The sequence below is a fragment of the Columba livia genome, chromosome 5, assembly GCF_036013475.1.
Source record: "Columba livia isolate bColLiv1 breed racing homer chromosome 5, bColLiv1.pat.W.v2, whole genome shotgun sequence".
In the NCBI taxonomy this organism is placed as follows: domain Eukaryota; kingdom Metazoa; phylum Chordata; class Aves; order Columbiformes; family Columbidae; genus Columba; species Columba livia.
This window is the reverse complement of record NC_088606.1, coordinates 21,571,119-21,584,988: the sequence shown is the minus strand read 5'-3', so window position 1 is coordinate 21,584,988 and position 13,870 is coordinate 21,571,119.

The following is a 13,870-nucleotide window of genomic DNA, read 5'->3' as shown; positions in this document are numbered from 1 at the left end:
TTATTCCTTTGTATCATAGGAACATCTCCATCCAAAGAAAACTTAGTCCAAGAGAAGCTGGTTTAAATCTAGTGGCATGTTTAAAGCAAGGTGGCAATAAACCATGGCAGACACTCTCTGTTACGACCTCACCCTCTCTCCAACCTCTCCTTTAGATTGGAAAGAGGATAAGGAAGATAAGAAGGAAGGGAGACTTAGAGTTCAAGTTGGAAGGTTTTAAAGGGTTTTACTAATGCTACTAATAAATAGAGACTATATACAAAATATACAAAACCAATCTGGAATGCTCAATATGGAGCTGGTGTCATGCCAGCAGTGGCAGAGCGAGGAGCCAGCTTGGCTCCAGCAGCTGCAGGGCAGGCACCTAGAAGTCAGGGGTGGGACTTCACAGCAAACCAGAAACTGGATTTCAGGAATGCGGGGCCTGAGGTCTTCCAGATCGCAGGCAGACAGACAGGGTCCTTTCTAAATGCCAGCCATGGTCAAAGAGGGACAAGACCCTCGTGGTTGCCCTCTTATATAGGGTGCATGACGATTATGGGATGGAATACTCAGTTGGTCAGTTTTAATCACCTGTTCCATCTGCCCCTCCTTCCAAATATGTCCAGTTGTCAGTTAAACTTGGTTACCATAGTAATAAATCTAAACATGGACTTCTTCAGCATTCTGTTGGTCCTCTTATCAGCACCAAGTACAGTGTCTGAGGAAAAATATGCAGGCACTTAGAAGGCACTTAGCTGAACTTTAAAACAAAACCGGGACAACATGACTGAGTGTTTGCAGTTCTGTTGCTCTTTCTGGTTTTGGTCACCTTTAAGCCTCATCTGAGTTCAATTTCTTGAGGAATAGCCCGGGAACCAGTGGTGCTCAGGAATGCACAATCTGTATGAAAAGTGCTTTTGTATTTTGACCTAAAAAATGAACAGAATGTCCAGGACTGAGACGAGATGAAGGTGATATGCTTCTAATTTTTTTTATGTTGAAAGCTCAAAAGAATAGTTCTATCAATGTCAGACCCAACTTGAACCCAATCTCTATCTCTTGCTTTATGTCTTTCCCAGTAAACAACCTCGTTTATGAATTAATACAAATATGATGAAAATCAGTGCTATCTTTCTTCAGTCCATGAGTGGGATCCAGGTCCCCTATCCGATCTACCTCCAATAAAAACTTCAACAACAGAAATATAAGAATATTTTTGCTGTGATTCTCTCTTTCTGCAATATCAGAAAACTGGTAAAGATTGAGGTTTAATGGGTTTATTTATTTTTTTTTTATTCTAATGGCACATCAGTAAAACAGAATGCACAAGTATATGGATCACAGCACAGCTCATTCCATATTTCAAGGCAAGCAGAATTTGCTACATTATACATTTCCAATCTTCCTCCTATTTCTGCAAAGAATTAAATACCCTCTTAAATATTCCTCAGTCATCCCTGGCCCCAAAAGTGAGCATGGCAATATATTACTGACACAGCACTTGCCCTGTTTTCTTTTATACAGTTTTTCCTGTGTTACCTGTGTTAGATGCACTATGCGATATAAGTTGACAACAATGCCAAATGTGATCTCACTGTCCATTAGAGTAACTTCTAAACCATGTCAAAATCAGGCATAGAAAGTATATTCTATGGCACTGAATAGATCCACTAAGGCTTAAGTGCTTTTGCTGCTAAATGTAGCCTATCTAAAGAGGAAAAAAACAAAAAAAAACCCCAAACAAAAATCAACCCAACCAAAAACCAAAACACACACACAAACACAAAACAAAACAAACAAAAAACACCACACACACACACACAAAACCCCAAACCAACTTGAACCAGCTATCAAACACACAAAAAAACCAAACAACCTTTTGCAGCTGAAGTACCACTGTAACCAAGCTGGTGGTTAGAATTAAGGTGAGATTTTTCTTTCCATGCTATCAGTTGCAATTTAGCACTTATTTGAAACTCTTCATATCCATAGAAAAGATAAGCATGGTGTATTGTGGAGTCACTAATTTAAATATAATGGCAAAGACACAGATTAAATGGAATTTCTAATTAAATATTATGTGATTACATAGAGGAAAGTTAGGAGGATAACAGGCTTGTTTGAGCTTTTCCACTAATGTTTTATCAGAAGAGTGCTTCTGATAACTTTGTGTGGTTGTGATAGGAAGGGAACTGGTTTGGGTGAAAGTGTTTGCTATCCATTGCTGTTTCTATCAATGTCCTTGCATTGTGGAACTATGCATTGCAAAGTTTAGGAGAATACTTTATATAATCAACAATAGGTGAATGGCTTGTTTTGAGTGTGGGCTCATTAGCTTTTCAAGTTGCATTTTGTTTCCTTTATCCTTTTTTTCCTTATTTTGACCAGATTCCTCCTCCTTTCTTAGCCAAAAATCAGAATCTACTGCCAAAAGCTACCCAACTACCATCAAAAGCAACATGTGTGTTCTTATACTTTACACTCTTCTGCCTTTTAGTTGCTGTTGCCTCTCTTGTGTTGGATCTTGTAGAACTGTTCAGCCTGGATGAATCAGTTGAACTTTCTCGTGTAATGGCAAGCTAATCTTTTTGGTTGCTGTCAATTTTCTTTTGGATCAGGAAGTTGATGTGACTCACCCTGAAGCCAGGTAGCTGTGAGAGGAGGCAAGGGGGAACACGATAGCCAGCAACTTTGAACATGAGACCCATTTAGAACAAATCAAATATATTTAAACATATTGTGGTTATTCAGTTTAATATGTGTATTATTTGCATGTATAAAAGGTTGATATACTTCCACTGTCACTGGGAAGAACTGCACTCAGAAACTTTGGGATAATTATTCTTTGAAAGCTATATAAAAAAAAATAGAATATTAAATATACATAGATAGCTTATTGTTGGTGTGGTGTATTCTTGGGTTTGTGTGTTTCTTTTGCAGGGATAATAACCATGCTCAACAAATTAGAGTTTATGATGTTTGCTGTACTTGAAAACTTAATCCCCTGTCTCTTTAAGTTTCAGGTTGTGGTGGGCTTTTTTTGTTTAGTTGTTTTTGTTTGTTTATTTGTTTGTTTTTAAGTTAAATAAAATGCCGCTTTAAATTTTTTGTTAGAGACAGTATTTTCAGGTATGCTAAGTTCTATTGACTTGATTGGTAGCATACTCCTTTACTCTTAGAAAGGTGTCTGGCCTAACATCTTTCTAACAGACTGGTTCAAAAAAACATATAGATGGGCAAACAGAAAGCATATGGAATTTTGAAACAAGAAGAAAATAATCTAATAGAAAACTCTTTTACAAATATTTAATTGTTGATCTCAACCAATATACCTAAAATGAACCTGTTTATCACTGAGTTATTTACTTATGGCTAGAATGTTTCATAATTCACAACTGCTACCATTCTATTTGCCCATTTATAAGATAGCTCTGTCTGGTTTCCACAACTAAAGCTCTAGTAAATCAGTTGTCAACATTATGAGATTTTTTTTTAAGTGCATTTGACTGCATCCTTTAATGTCCCTGAGATCACAGCTAACTATAAGCAGAGATATCTGTAAGTGTTTCACATATATTTTACTCACCGACAAGCTACCTTTTAAATTAAAACTAAAGGCATGGATTCTATAATTCCACCACAGATATAATCAAAACTTCTGTTCATTTATGACTAATAAAAAACACCATTACAGACCTTTCTTGAGCAAATGAAAACTATGCACAAAGTAATATAATAATGGATATAAAGCTTGACAACAAATTCTATGAAGTTTAGCTGAGACACTGAGAAACGGGGATTTGTTTCCATTTAAAGACTTTAAAGATGAGAAACAGCTGTCATTCTTTTTCTAAATGACAGCTTGTTGTATCATTCAGATTTTACCATCTTGGATAAGATACTCTGTATATGTTTATACATTAAACAGTTAAATAAACACTGCTAACGTCTAATGTTGCTTCAAAATATATGAAAGACTATTCTAAAAACCTATATTTTCTTCTATGAAAACTAATTTTAGTATTTTTCCTTAAAGAATGTTCCTTTAGTCTCATTATAATAATGTCACTATTTGTAAATCTGTTCAAATATTTAGTAGTAATTTAGGGTACAACATCATGTGGAAATCTAGACTCCAGAGAAGAAATATTTAACATCTCCATCTTATTGATTTCAGCTGAGGTTTGAAACCTTTCTGTCTTCATGGACCTAAATGCCAGTATTTTTTTCTACCTATAAGAAACCTAGGTTTCTGTTCAAGATTCAGCAACTTACATCCTCAACAGAACAAAAAAAGGTGTGAGAGAATCTCCATTAGTATTTATCAGAAAATGTCAGCTACATCAGTTGTAGTTTATTGATTTAACTGAAAGGTGTTTGTTCAGCTTCTTGCCATTGCTAATATCCAGTGGCAGTTCAAGATGATTTAATAAATTATTTGGATTTTTTTTTTCTTTTAGGGCTCACTGGGATCGTTGCACAAAAGCCATTTGCAGAGGGAATTTCAGAGGACAGAGCATCAGCTGTGTAACAATTATTTCATTGCATAAAGGAGGTAAGTAACACTGAATAACATCTCACACTGCATTATTTAATTAGCAATGTTCCTAAAAACTCCTAAGAACGCTTCCAACCCAAACTATTCTATGATTCTACATCAGTTTTATGTTTGGTGGTGTATTCCCCCTGCTTTTTATCCAAACATTATAATTAATGGATAACTTGGAATTTTTTGTTAATCTTCTGAAAACAATGTACTTCAGATATGGTGGCAATTCCAGGCAAAAATATAATCACATTATTGTAACTAATAAACCAGAAGCCATTTGTAACAAAGGTTTGTGGAGACATCCATTTACATATCATAATATGAAAGCTGACTGGACTTTTTTTCAAGAAAATGAATTTCCTGTTAATTTAATTCTATAACAGAAATGATTTAGAGGAACAAATGGCCTGTTATGAAGTAAGGTATTATTACTCCCAATCAGGTACTTGCCATTTGGCAATCTACTAGATGCAACTTCAATGGAAGTTTTCCGAAAAGCTTTTTTCCATGAGGAGATTTCAGTTTTCAAAATGTCACAGTACATGATGGAGAAATCTGAATGTCTAGTGCTCTAGCTAATTCTCACCTGTACTGAGACAGGGAGCTAGAAGACCAATTTACAGGTATCTGCTGGTGCAAGAAGAACCAAAACCTGAAACCATCCACCTGCACAAGGAGGTTTCATTTTAGAGATGCTGCAAGAAGGTGGTTCATTTATTAAGCAATATTTTCTGCAGCATATACATTTTTTAAAAAAAGCTTTTGTAACCAAAATGGGCTATTGATCGAAAGATGGCATATAGCCACAAAAACTGTCTCTACAAATTATTCAGGTTAGGAAACATAAGATTACTTTTCTCTATATGAAATGCATTTAGCCTGAAGTAAAAAGACACTTGGAGAAAATGTGGTTTTACATTTTTCATTTTGTTTCCAACTCGTTGCTTTCACTCTTAAAAAAAAAATTCGCTGTGGAGGCTGTATTGTTAGTACTGTGCGTATTGCTTCATAGTATTAAAAAGACTTATTGGAGGGATCAGTGCAGAAAGTTAATATGTGATTTTCCCATGTCTGGGACTTTAATTTTGCATTTTTTTTTTATCCCTAAAATATGTGCAATACAGTTAATTGCATCAGATAGGAGGGGTTTGAAAGAGCAAAGAACATGCTGGCTTAAGGCATGTGCTCCAGGTTTAAGAGGAAGAATGGCAGAAAGCTTAGATAAAAGAATAAGAGAAAGAGGTGATAATGACTTTAGCAAACAACATTTCCACAAGCCAGACATGATTCCTGTTACATGTCAAATACACTCCACTCACAAACACACTCAGTCCTCAGCTTACATTTTCCTTGGCCTGAAATTGCACCAATGAGTCTAATTGCCTTTTTTTCTGGGCCGGTTTTAGTCCTTTTAGACTCACTGTAGTTTTTAAGTCCTGTTTTGTCAGACACATTAGTGTGGCATAATATGTTCAGCCCAGCATGATGTTTGTTGTACAAACCTCTCAAACTGTAAGACTTCAGAACTGGGTACCATGCCTAGGCTGAATGCAAATTTGCTGAATTGACCTTTCTTAATTCCAGGATAGCTTTGGCCAAAACGTTACCTGAACACACTACAGAAGTTGCTACTTACTACTGTTTTTTCCCTCAGTAACTTCTGGGATTTGTGAGTAGAGAAAGATCAACTCCAGATGGCGATGCAACTCCTCTCGCTAACCTGAGGAACATTGATACAAATTGTGCTGCTAAGTCCAAACTGAAATACAAACCCTTTCTTTGCCTCAGTTATGGAGTTTTGACCTACTTCAATTCAGTTTCTCAGCCTCAAAGAGAAAACTGTGCTCATGAACCTGTACAAGTTGAATTGGATAACTCCTCCAACCTTGCATTTTTTTTTTTTTTTTTAGCAATTGCTCTATTTAGATGCCTCATCAAATCCTGACTTAGTTGCCTGGTTTTAGTCAACAACACTCTACACTTAACTGGAATAGCCACTAAGGCAGTTTTGATCTAGCCAGAATAAGTTTGAGTGACTCCCTTTCTAATGGTTTAGGAAGCTTTGCAGATAACACAAAACAGATCTGATACATACTGTATGACTACAGACTACAGACTTCACTACAGACTGTGAAAGTGCTAAGGATTTTACATCTGTGATCCCCATCTCTTGTAACAGTCATTTAGGGCAATCATGACAAGTACTTGATTGTATCCACTTAGCAGAACTGGGTTCCTTGGCTCAAAATGCCAGCTGTTTCAGTATTTCCAGGTTCAAGTTCTTAGGGTAAAACATAGAGAAGAAGTGTTTGTTATACATATTTTAAAAAACCTTATTGATTTCTGTAAGCATTGGTACCATGTACATTCAAGTTGTAGCACAAGAGAGGGGGTGACAGCAAAGAATTCAAAACTCAATATTTTAAAATGACAACTGCAAAATTCTTTGAGTTCTTAAAAACATTGTGATATTTTGAAGTATAGGCTAGTTTCCACTATACAATGGGACATTTTAAAAACTACCTCCCTCAGGTGTGTGTTCATAGAGATTTTAATCCTTTGCAACCAAGACGAGTGTGTTGACTGTTTTTCTCTAAATATTTGTTTTCCAGTAATTTGTATAGAAACCTACTAAGATTATATTATGTAGTCTGTAAATGTATACAAATCCATCCTATGAAATTCGAGCAGAATTATATGATTCATAAAAAAAAAAAAGTATTTACCTTCAGAAGCAAATAATTAATTTGCAATTATTTTCCTTCTCTATAAATATTGAAGTACTTGATCGCTTCTGCATGTGAAATTCTTTAAGCATAAAGGTTTACCTTCGATAGTTCTTTACATTATATTTCACGTTGTACATTTGATCAACAGCTATCCTTTTGACGTTCATAATCCAGGTAAACCATACAATCTATTCAGAGGACTATTAGGGCAAATTGAATGAATCGAAATTTACCAGAGAATTATACAAACAGCTTCCTAAACAAAGTTTTCAGCAAACATTTATCAAAATGCAAGGAGCCCACCTGTAGAAATGTGTACCCCAAAAAAATGAAAGAGAAATATCTTTAAAAGTCAATATAAGCTTACTCCACCTTCAGACATGCCTAAAGGTGATTAAGTAAGGTAGGGAAAAGAAAGACAAATTATTTTTACTTGATATTTTGTTCTGCACCATTTTAATGCTGTTGCATTTACAATAATTTGAGTGTGTAAAATGTTAGTAAAGGTATGTTGGCAGAGTTTGTCCTTTCCCTGTTTCATCAAATCAAAGTATTTTATACACCTGCTTCTAATTTAATATAATGGAGCTTTCTGTCCTTCTGTCCTTCAAAAGGATAATTAATGTCTGTCCTAAAAAACCTTGCAGTTAGGTGTGTTCCTTGGTATCTGTGCCAAAATTCAGTATGTTCAGTTTCACGTCACTGCTTCTTATTACTCCCAAGAAAGACTTTAAAAAAAAAAAAAAAAGGCAAAAAGAGATCATTAAACTATCAAGGGTTTACCAAGGGGTAATAATCCACTGCAGCTTTTTTTTTTTGTGTTACTCAATAGTGCAAAGTTCAACAGAAATTACTCTTCAGTTATTTTAACCCTATCAAGGAGCTTCTGAAGATGTTTTGTTCTAAAACAAGTCAGAAAAATATGATGACGGTTCTATTTATTTATTTATTTATTTATTTATTTATTTATTTATTTATTTATTTATTTTTGCCACGTTTTTATATAAGACCAAAATTAGAAAGCCATATTTCTCACTTTTTTAATAGGAGACACTCTGTGATTTCTAAATTTGTTCTTACGTGGTGAATTTGCCGAGTAGAAAAATATTGTATAATGTCAGATAAACCTGCACTAAGAGGTTCATCACAAGATTTTTTTAATAAATTATCTACACTATGAGTAACACTCTGATGGAAATCAGTGTTTATCCACTGATTTCTAGTGCTGAAGTACATTCAAAGCAATATTTCATCTTTTGTCAGGTTTTTACCTAGGCATCTGTTGCTTCTTAAGGTACATGTTGGTGCACCCAATAAGATTTGCATGCTATGTTATGTATGCCATAGGGTCTAAGCTACTTTGAAGAGTACATCATATCCTTTCATGTAAGAAAGGGTTGCATAAGCATCTGGAGATGCTCTTCCTCCATAGTTGAATCCCTAGAATTTGTGGGGAGTGGGTGGGTATCCAACAACCACCACTGAATTACTCTTTCAAAGCATTTAGTCGATAGTAAACTGTCTAGCAGACACACACAATTTTATTAACTGACAATTTTAAGCAAACAGTGCATCCACTGTAAACTCATACCTTATTTCAATGTTGAATGTAGATGTACCTAGAAATCTTTTTCTTGTCAAAGACATGGTAAACCTTGAATAGATCCTTTGTTTTCCTGTAGAACAGCTGCTATATTGTATTTAATCTTTCCCTAATTGGTAGCTAGAAAGTTTTCCTCTAAATGTGACTGCAAGTCTTTCCTTCCCCCCCCTTTTTTTTTGTGTGTGTGTGAATGCATGTAGTGCATTTCAGCAGGGCAAAATACATTATTTTCTGTTTGAATGGTGTTGTTTTAGTATTTTGTGAAATTTAAAGTCCAACATGGATTAGGAAATGTTTTTCCTGGTGCTGCTTTGGCCTTTATTGTCCTAGTTAAGAAGATCTGGGAATTGTCTGTAGTGATACTGTATTTTGGTATTGTATAATAGTATTTGCTATATTGTGAACATATTTGGTAACTTATAAGCATGATATATTTAGATTGTCTGTACAGTGTATGTATCTGTGTTTTTACATAAATGCTTCAAGCAAACATGTATATCATGTAGTTTGTATGCAAACCTAACCAGGCCATTTCTATATGAGCTTTGATAGACAGAACTGACCCAGAAGAATAAGTTTCTCAGCTTGAAGGCTTTTCTGTCTGGCTTTCTCTGGGATAAATCTTCTCCTCCTCTCTCCTAAATTTACCCTGGTGCTAACTGTCAAATTCAAGTCAACAGAAACATGCCAGCAAATATTCTTGTGGTTTCAAATCTGTCTAGTTTCTAGATTTATCATCTGAAAACCAAGGTAATTAGAGCTAGTAGCTCAAAAAGGGAAGTTGCTGTTGTAAATTTTAGTGTCCATAAAGCACTATGAGGTTTTTATGTAGGAGATACTCCCTTTAAAAGAAGTGATTTTCTTTTTTTTTTTTAATTTTTATTCCAATCAAAAAGGAGCCATTTGGGTGAATGACTCAATAATTCTTCTGTTTAAAAAATCATATTTATTTTCGTGCTCAAATACTGAAGTTTCAGATGATAATAGAACCCTTCCAGGCAACAGATGGAATCAGAATTTGAATTTTATATTTTGCATTTAAGTTTCAACATATTCCACAATGTATAAGAATGTTCATAGCTGGCATAGAGTTGTAGCTCCTGAGTTAGAAAATAGTCTTTCTTTCCAGTTTTGTAAGAAATTTAAACTTGACCTGAAATTAAATCATCTAGTCTAGAGACACTGGTTATGAAATGCTGCAGTAGGGTGGTCAACACATTCTTAAATTCCAGAATGAAGTCAGACTGTTTAGCGCCAATCTGCTCAAGACTTTCCCAGCTCACTTCCCCTGAGTGGTCCCTCTTAGGGAAGGGCCACAAGCCATCGCTACTTATTTATGTATCAGTTTCTTTAGTGAAATTTCTGTGGCAGCAGGAAATTGCTTTCTTAAAGTAGTTAGCCTGGTCAAACTGGAAGGATTTACATAAGACTCAGCAAGAAGCTTGAATGGTTTCCACTCTGTATTGAGACAGCTTGCTAATTCTCTTTCTCCATCCACTAATTTGTATAACTTTGCAGCTGTCGCACTTTGATTTTCCTCTGCTATTTCTCCAGTCCTGTGAATATTTTCCATGTGTCTAAACTTTTACTTCAGGTTTATCTTGCACAGAAAGGTTTTTCTCCTCAAATATGTTTATATAAAGAAACCAACAGGTAAAGCTAGTGGTAGTATTCATCTCTACTCCTTTTAATCCTTCTGCTGGAAAAATATAAAAAAGCTACACTTATATAAAATTGTAAGTTAAGAATATATGTAGATAGTGGACCAAAATGTAATGGTTTCCTTGGTGCAACTGAGAGTTTTATTTGACAAATTGTAATCAGATATCTTCGATCCTAGTGAAAACAGATTATTCTGTTACAAGGAGGGACAGTTAACCACCTGGGACTGATGACTCCTGATAATAATATAAAAATACAGAAAAATTAAGTTTTTGCCAACAGAGGAAGGAGATAGAAATTTTTTCATTTGTCATTAGGACTTTTCTGCATATAAAGTATTGGCTTTATGATCAACCCATTATTATTCTCAGTCTTCTATAGGAGTAAAATTTCAATGGTGTTTACATTTACTGTTTTAATGGAGTTCGTATTTCATGCAATCTAATTGTCTTTTTTAAAGTCAAATTGCATTATTCTCAGGTGAACAAGAAACAGTCCTTCTTGAGTCACTTAAAAATAAAATCAGTTGAAAAATAACTTCTCACATTGATAGAATTGGCCAAAAAGCTACATCTGTGCTTGATTACTCTTCATAGTAATTATCTTTTTCTTCAATGGCACATTTTATTCCTCACCTTTGGGACAAACTGTGAAAAAGCACTGAAGTTTTAGCAAAGTCCCATGCTATCTAGAGATTAGTGACATCTCCCTAGGTTTTACTCTTCTCGTGTGGATTAGTAAAATGAGCTGTTTTACCCCATGTGCTCTATTCTCTCTTCAAATGTTGACCTTTTTTCTCCTCTATCAGCAGCAGTCCACATTAAAGCATTTCTTTGTCCCTTATGTCACCCCACATGTTTAAGGCATTCTTTGAGGTAAAGGATCTTCCTTATCTCTTCATGTTCAAATCCACATTTAGATAAAGACTTTCTCCACACTTAAATTCGCATTTTGTCTTTCACTGAAGGCTGTCAAATACAGTAGTCATGTTTTCATTACTGCTGAGGAAATACTCCTTTAAATAAAACTGAGGACTTTTAAATTTCACTAGGAAGCCAAGGTAAAAATTAATGCAGGTTAGAATAAGCAAAGGAGTTTGTAACCTAGTTATTTACAGAACAATGCATTTTCTCAGGTATTTTTTGATTGTTTGTTTGTTTGCTTTTTTTTTTTTTTTTCAGTTGGTTCTATCACCAAGGATAACATTTCTATCAGAATGTGAGCTTTTTATATGTGAAGGATTCTTTTTTTACTTTTAGTGTTAAGGTGTGTCACATTTTGTTTTCAATATGCATCTTTTCCAAATGAAAACTTCTGCACTTTTGCCTCTTCCCATTTCACCTCCCTTTTCATTACTTAGTTATATAGCAACCATTTTAGCCAAATTTCAAGTATGTTATACATGATAAATATAGCTATTACAATAAGATATTTTCTTATTATGTCTGGAATACTGAAAGTGGCGTTGCTTTCACTTATTTTTATAAAACTAAAAAGCAGATAAGTATTTCATGTAGAATCCATTTTATAATCAATATTTGAGAGAGATACGTTCACTGAGTAATTTGTCTTACCCTCATGTGGTCAGAAAGAATGACTGTTCAACTGTACATATCTGTCTCCATTGATTGATTGAATTATCTTTTGATTTATGCAAAACACACTGACTCCCCCTGAGAAATCAGCTACTTATAAACACAGCAAACACAGTTATACACATTCACCATTTTCAAAATGGAAAAAATGAAAGAGTGAAGGAACATTTTCTATTTACTTTTTGTGTTTTACAACTGCTTGAATCTGTTTTTTTAGTGTAGTAATAACATGAAATTTGAGTTCTTTGTAATAACATTTGAAAATACTTTCCTTACTTTGAATCAACAGAAGATTCTAATGATGGCTACCTTTCTCTCCTTTTTCTTAAGCAACAAAACATTGATATTAATTTATTTCAAGAGTTCATTGTTCTTCTCATATAAATAAGAATAAACTACACTCTATGAATATGCCTCTACTTCGAGACAGGAAGAATTTAGGAAACATACTATATATATGTGTTATATTACAATAATATGTACAATATTTAACTTCTAAATATGTGTTACCAATTGGAATCTTCTGTTCTAATTGCCAATGTATAGAATAGTACTTTTAGGAATAAAGTTCACTCAAGATTTTCTTGGTAAACACTAAAAATTGTTGTATTTACCTGAATGAAAATTTTCAGCACTCAATTACAGACAGTAAGGACACTGTTACTTGCCCAAATGATTTAGAGAGAAATGTTTTATTAAACACATCTGTTCACATGCAAGAATCCTGTTGGTTGTTGATGAAATTCTGACCAAATATATGTTTATACTTTGTTCCAAGTAGAAAGAAGCAGTTTCAGCCTTTGGCTTTGCTGCCTTAGAATTAAATATCAATGACAATAAAATGGTAGCCAAAATTATTTTTGCACGTAAGACTAAAACTGACTTTCCACAGCCAAAGGCCTCTGAACTCAATCCAGTCCAGTATGAAGGAAATAAATGCTCAAACAATAAGCAGTGTTCCCTGAAGGAAAGTGGTTCTCTCTCTAGGTTATAACAGGTGGAGGAAAAAAGTGCTAGAATTTCAGCAGTGTTCCTCATCAGACAAGAATATTCTGGCCAGGGCAGTTTACCTATGTAAAAGAAGATCCCAAAGACTCCTGCAGATGAAAGCAGGTTTAAATCATCATTTTGCTCTGAGACAAGTTTGAAAAATGTCTCTGTATACAAATCTCTGTATTTGTATAGCTGTGTTCTGGGGATTACTAGAAGGAAGTCAGAGCGTCAGAGTATGATTTTTGCAGCTAGTTCTATTATGTAGAAAGAGTCAATCACTAGTTTCCTCCACTCTAAGCTTCTGGAGAGTGTAAATCTGATCCAAGAATAGGCCCATTGGTACCTATGTAGGTCAATCCTAGTTGTTGAGCTGATAGCAGAAATGAGAGCCATTCTTCTGACTGATGGATGCTTCTGAACAAGTTTGCCTCCAGTCAAGACACCTACAGATCATAAAAAGTGATTGTGAAGCACAGCCAAAATACATTATGAATGCTACAGTTGTTCTTCATTTAACATTTGTATTTAGTATAGGACACGTTAAGTTCCATTTATGACTGTTTATCTTGATTCTCTTTGAATCCCAAGATGTGTTCTCATCCTCTTTAAGCACTCCATCTGCTATGAGAACACAGTGTGGGAATTCCTTCTCTCTGAACACATGTACACTTTTGTGTCTTGGTTACCTTTGTGGTCTACTTACCAAATCTCTGTTTTTGATGCATGCTTAGTTCTGTCCCCCTCAGTCCCACCCATC